This window comes from Triticum aestivum, chromosome 3B (genome assembly GCF_018294505.1).
Source record: "Triticum aestivum cultivar Chinese Spring chromosome 3B, IWGSC CS RefSeq v2.1, whole genome shotgun sequence".
NCBI classification, from domain to species: Eukaryota; Viridiplantae; Streptophyta; class Magnoliopsida; order Poales; family Poaceae; genus Triticum; species Triticum aestivum.
In genome coordinates this window covers 248,316,666-248,323,305 of record NC_057801.1, presented here as the reverse complement: position 1 = coordinate 248,323,305, position 6,640 = coordinate 248,316,666, and the positions used below count along the sequence as shown (strand labels likewise).

At 38.8% G+C, this 6,640-nt stretch overlaps 1 long non-coding RNA gene across 2 annotated transcripts; it reads left to right on the top strand.

Moving 5' to 3' along the window:
* Window positions 1-984: 984 nt before the first annotated feature.
* On the top strand, window positions 985-4,269 carry LOC123069546 (uncharacterized). 2 transcript variants are annotated; one of them, XR_006432625.1, is made up of 3 exons: window positions 985-1,518; window positions 2,525-2,637; window positions 3,193-4,269. It is a non-coding gene; the product is annotated as an uncharacterized lncRNA (long non-coding RNA). The 2 variants fall into 2 exon arrangements; XR_006432624.1 differs by having other exon boundaries at window positions 985-2,637.
* The last annotated feature ends 2,371 nt before the right edge of the window (window positions 4,270-6,640 follow it).

Sequence of the window (6,640 nt, the reverse complement as noted above, 5' to 3'; positions counted from 1 at the left end):
TTATGCATGATGTACCAACTTCTTATATGATCTGTTCCGTTGTGCACAATATATTTGTATAATTTTTCTGCATTTTTATAATGTTGCTTAGTTATATTTTTCTTAAACAGAAACCTAATAGTTGTCATTGTTTTTGTGTTGGTAGGCATCCGTGGATTTGCCAACATTGCGCAAGATTGATAGGTATTTGTTTTGCTATATAGTGAGTTTTGTACTGTAAATGATTTTGTTTTAATTTGGTATAAAAAGTTAAGAGTGTATTTATACATATCCACTTAAACTTTCTCGGTAGGTTTTTGTTTTGATTGTCATTCAATTTAGTTAACTTAAGACACACACACACACACAATTCAAATAGCTTTGTTCATAATCTAACTAATTTTGTCGTTTATGGGGTAACATCGCTTGTTGGTTGCACCGTATAATAGACCTTGCTTGGAATTTGTCTTAGCGGCCGTAATTTTATTTCAGTGGAATAAAACTGTTTTTCTTCGTGCAAAATAAAATGCGTGCGCTCAGTGGTGCCAATTGTGGCTTGTATTTTCAGGTTGGCATAGTTGATTTTGGATTGTTCACTTTTTGGAAAAAAGAAGGTCGCCCACATTATTTTCATTACTTGTGTTTTAGCAAAGCCGTATTTTTATTAGGAAAAAAAGCATTGTGCACACTATGATGTACTTCTTCTGTAAACAAATATAAGACCTCATCTTATACTCACTTCGTCCTAAAATGAGTATCTCAACTTCACATTAACTTTAGTACAAAGTTGTTTTAATGCGGAGACATTTCGGGACGAAGAGAGTATTAATTTACATAGAGAGTACACGTACAAAACATTATTGGTTTTATTATGGGTCCCATCATGCTAATTGTTCGCGTTCCCTATCATGCTGTAAAAAGAGTTATTTTTTCTGCTGGTTGAATATTACGGGATTTAGCCAAACAGCCTCAAGCACATGGACATAGCGACCAGCCGACCACACATCCTTTTTCGTACGAACCCCAAAAAATACTGCATTCTCTTTCTCGTTCACACCTTCACACACTCGCATGTTGCTCTTGCCAGATCCCCTTTCTCTCTTCCTTGTTCTCTCCGTTCACTCCAAAATTACTGCCGCCGGATAGCTCCCCGTCAGCTTGCTTCCTTGATTCGTTGTCATGAGCTTCCTCATCCTCTCCTGCAGCCACCCCCGCAGCTCGATTCGCTGGTCCGGCCATAGGATGACCTTCAACGACGGCTGGTTTGTCTCCATGTACGCCTTCTCGGTCTCCTAGGCTGGCAAACGGCGATGGAGGGGTAGCAGGGCCCAAGGTCGAGCTGCGAAGGGAGTAGGCGAGATCATCCATCTGCGCGGTGTTGTTGCTATCGGCGTCAGTGCAGGTGATGTGGGCATGGATTTCGTCTCGCGCAGCCAGCTTTGATCCATCTTTAGTGTGAGGATGGTGGAAACGTTTTCCGCCCCTAGAGCGCCAGCCAAACGCATCCTCCACATCGACGACATTATTTGAAGTTCGAAGGTCCCTCTTTCCCTTTTCCTTGACTGTCATTTTTTTTTCAGAACCGTTTCCTTTGTTTGTGTGATTGAATATAACGTAATTAAGGACATTCCTGTTTAGTGAAAATTGTTTCTTCATTTTTCCTTGAAATTTTGAAAAGGAATGTGATTATTTTTTTAAGGGCTCCATAGGTGTTGAATGAGGTATATAATAATTAGGGAGTGAAATTGGAAAGAATGTAAGCATATGTCCGCGCATACATGATAACTGCATTGGCGGTGCTTTTGCCATCGACATGCATGTAGGGGATGGGCTAGCTTCTCTCGCGTGCGAGTGTGAGGTTGGTGGGGACAATGTTGTCCCCAAGTGCCTACTCGGACGCGTCCTCACTGTCCCAAAGCGAGGCAGCCCGAAAATTTTCTCCATCGTCGACAGAGGCAACCTGGCTTGGTCATTGAATATTTTGATCTACATGTCCTCCTTCCTCTTATCCTTCTTTTGTCTTTGTATGATTGAACTAATATAGTTAAATAAGGTAGTTCTTTTTAGTGACTAACGTTCCTGTTTATGGTTTTTATACCATCATGTATACTCGTTGCTCTTGATTTTCTTTCCATTGACTTATGGTAAAGGTACTAAATGATGATAGTAAGTTATGAATGCCAAATACAGATTACAGTGTAGTGTTAATATGTTTATGCCCCCTCCACTTTTTTTCCAGGCTTCGGACGACATTGGCAGAGGCCCCTCTGCCCCTATTAATATTCAACAAACTTAAAAAATAATTAGTATACTTATGGTTAGCTACAATTTTAATATTTTCCAAAGACAAATTAAGATTTAAAACGAAATTTGAAAATAGGTCTGATTGCGTTGTAGATATACAATGTATCGACTCTGCATATGTTAATTCACTGGCTTCTTCATCCATCCAGTGTGTAAATTTAGTGATTCCTACTCTTTCTTTCGTTACGATCTTTGTTAAATCTGTAGAATCAGAGAAAATGACTTGCTGCTCATTTTCCAGGTAGAAAGGCAATCTTTTGACGTAAGGATCTCTGAAGTACAATTCAAATTGAACTATTTTCCAACAATTAGAAGCGTGGCTTGGTCATCACCTTTATTTATGTATTTAAAAAGGTATTTATTGATAAGGATCTGTTGCACACCTCTACATGTATAGGTGCTTGATATTTGACCAGTAGATATTTGTTGAATGGGACTACAGCAGAATTGATGTGCAAAGAATAAGCAACATAATGTTGCTTCCTGTGCATCATTAGTGTTAAAGTTTAGAACCAAAGGGATGATAAGTTGATAACACACATAAGGGTAAAACTTTGTGAAGATTTTGTTACCTGAACTGGATAAAAGGTTGTCCTTTCGGTGTGGCTGTGTAGTGTGGGACATCCCCATGTATGATCAAAGACTGTCTATTTATCTTTCCTTGCAGTTTCATTCTCCTTTCCAATCTTGCCATTTTGTTGATTGTCTGGTTTTGCATCAATAAGATAATAAGTTAAAATATTGTTTTCTTGTCCAAGCTAAAATCAATTAGGAACCTCTTGTGCCTAACAGGAATTATTGTCTTTTTAGTTGTAACATTCTTGTGATACCACATATGAAAGATTCATGATTCGTAACGGTTCATCTTGTTGGATTGTGTATTTGATGTGTTTTAACAACCTTTTGCAGGTTTCTCAAATCCATGCTATGTGGCTCACCATTTCCTTTCATTGTTTATTCCTGCACAATAGAGAATGCAAATATAAAGTTCAAGAGGATGATATTATAATGTTATTACAAACAGTGGTAGAACCAAATTTGTGTTTTTTGGGGAGATGGATCATGGATGACTACAAAGATCAATGATGATGAACCTGCTGGTCTTTGGAGATGGGAGTATCTTGCTCCGCCGCTTGAGACCTGGGCCGGCCAGTCCTGCTCGTCCCAATGGTTGGTCCACCACAGGTTACAGATTAATGCTCAAGTTTGTGAAGATTCATTGTTTTTATTACTTTTCTCCTTACTTTTCACATTATTTTTATGCCATTTGTACTTGATTAATAAGGTACTTTATTTAAACAGAATTACTGAGGTAGTCAGTCCAAATATTATGTGAACCATTATCTGATCTACAAACTGCAAGTAGATATCAATATATCATACTGCAGTACCCTTACCCTTTGCTTCTTAATAGACTTCAGACCTATGGACGCCGTTCTGCAATCCTAGATTATAGTAGAGGAGGATGCTATAATTCTGTGACATGGTACTTACTAAAGATGGTCTGATCTCTTGACAGAGCCGATTATGATTGAGGATAGTCGACATGAGATTTGGTGCAGGTGACCGATGCAGGAAGACAATGCTTAAGTGCCACTTGCTGGAGGAAGTTGTCGAAGTGTTGTTTGCCGGAGGAAGATGATGTAATAGGGGTACTCTGAAATCTAAAGGACAATGAATTTTTGAGATGGTCGAAGCTTTGCATGGGGAAAGTAGTTGACCACACTTGCTTGATGGAAAGAGAGGTTTGCTTGGATGCGGAGAGATTTTATCTATGTACGTGAACCTGAGATTTTGTTTATATTTGGAGAGATTATGTCTAGATTTTATCTATGTACGTGAACGTGAGATCTTGTTTATGCTTGGAGAGATTATGTCTTTGTAAAATATTGATAGAGTTCGGTCATCGCGTCAAGATTGTTTGACCTTTTCTTGGACCATGAGGGTTATATATTTTTAAATATGTGATGATAAGGTTTTCTATTATGGGACGGTTGTGTATTTTTTTTCTGACATCAAGACGGCTGTGCACTTTTAAACGTGTGTTGATCAGTTTTTGTATTATGGCACGGCTGTGACTTTTTCATTCGTGGGATGGTTGAACAGAATCGAGAGATTGTTGGTGACGATACGTACAGAATGGGTCCACCTGGTTAATGATGATCTAACCATTCTAGTTTCTTCAATGGTATTAGGTCCACCGAATTAAAGGCCAGATGTCTCTAATTATTGTAGAATTTTTTAAGGTAATTATCTTTTTTTTGATATACCCATCAAGTACTTTTTATATATAATTAGTTGGTAATGAACATACAATACACTTTTCGAAGAAACAACCTCAAGTTCATAATATCAATTCTATTGGAAAAATTTCAACTATTCCCTTTCCCTACTGTCAAAAATAAATATGATATTCTTATTGTTAGGGACATGCATATCCCTGTTGAGGTAACCTAGTGTTATGCGAAAATTCTTCTGTTTCATTTTATTCAAAAGAAGTTTGTTGATAAGACTTGATCAACCTTGTTATTGGATTCCTTTTGTTGAGCATGAGATTGATGAATTTAGAAAGCACTATTCAACTATTTTCTGAACTGTCGGTGCAATAAAAAATGTCATGAAATTCAAATTTCTACAAATGCCCTGAAAATTTAGTATGATTTTTTATAGAATATTTTAGAATTTTTGGCACTGAGAACACACTAGGGGTAGCACCAGTGGACCACAAGGGTGGAGGGCGCACCCCCTGCCTTGTGGGTCCCACATGGGCCCCGTCACTTATTCCAGCACCCATCTACTTCGTCTTACTCCAGAAAAAATCATCCCGTTGCTCAAACCCGTGTTCTAGCTCATCTTGCTGCCATTTTCGATCTCCTTGTGCAAATCTCCATTTGCAAAAGTATTTTGGGGGATTGTTCTTTGGTATGTGACTCCTCCAATGGTCCAATTTGTTTTTGTTCTAGTGCTTTATATATTGCAAAATTTTGCTGCTGTGGTGACCTTGTTCTTGAGCTTGCATGTCAATTTTATATGGTCCAAAGTAGTTTGATGCATGATATAGCCTCTAGACACTTATAGGAGTAGTTGCTATCAATTTTGTTGAGTTTGGTTCACTTTTATTTTGAGTCACTAAAAATTTCAGAAATTTTCAGCGAAAAGAAATGATGAAGAGATGGTTGAGAGGCTCTTCAAGCCGGGGTTCTAAAGAAAATGAGAATGAGGAGAGAAAGAAGCCCAAGTACAACCTTCCTCGCACCGCGGAGGTTCGGCCATGTGAATGTCCAAGTGATGCATTCTTGAGGGCGGCCGGAATTTATGATGATTTTCATTATTTGGCGGAGAATGCAGGCATCACCGACTTCCTCCACGATATGTGTGATCAATACCTCCTACTCACTAATACCTTCGTGCAAAATTTTCACTTTCATGCTAGGAAATCACCACCCACGGTAGAGTTTTATTTATATGATGAGCATAAGGAGATGACGCTTTATGATTTTTGCGAGATTTGCAAATTACCTTATGAGGGCAACGTCAATGAACCACATCCTAGAGATGTGGAAGATTTTATTGATGAAGTTACCGTAGGAGAAGGGAGAGGAGTGTCAAAAGCGAGAGTGGCTAGTTTACATTTTTCCTGTTTTACGCTATTACTCATTATTTGCTGGGAGATGTTTAATTGGTCATGGAGAGAGTGGAGGCCTTAGTGCCCCTGACCTCGCTATTTTGCGCCATGCTTTACTTCATGACAATTTTTTTAGTTTGGGTGCTATCATTGCTCGACGGTTGAGTTTAAACCGTTCGAGGGGTCCTATCTTTGGAGTATCTATGCCTCCCGCATTGCTAGACGCTTCGAGATACCCATTAGGCACGATGAGGAAGAGGAGATGCTGCTACCCACTAGATACTTAGACTATAATAGTATCGTAGCACATAATTTTATTAGTGATGATAAGGACAAAAGACTCATCTATAACCTGGTATTCAGCCAGAGGACTTGTCAGATTATTGTGTAGGAACCCATGCTTACTTGTCAATCTCACAATCCCATGAGTTGACGAAACGAGCTTTAGAGAGCAACAATGATTTGGGATCCTGTGGATTGGTTTTCCCACCACTCCCTTTGCGCCATGACTTCGCGCATTTGTTCTACATGGCCCTCACTTGGCTATGGGTTATTGTCAATTACATATTCTATGCCCATCTTGCCATGTTCACTTTGCATGATATGCCTATTCCTACATCTTTACCATGCATTTATGACCCATGCTTTGTGTTGAGTATCGTGATTATTAGGAAAGTTAGGATAGCGTAAGATATTATTCTACCTTGCATTGTACTCCAATATGACCATGTA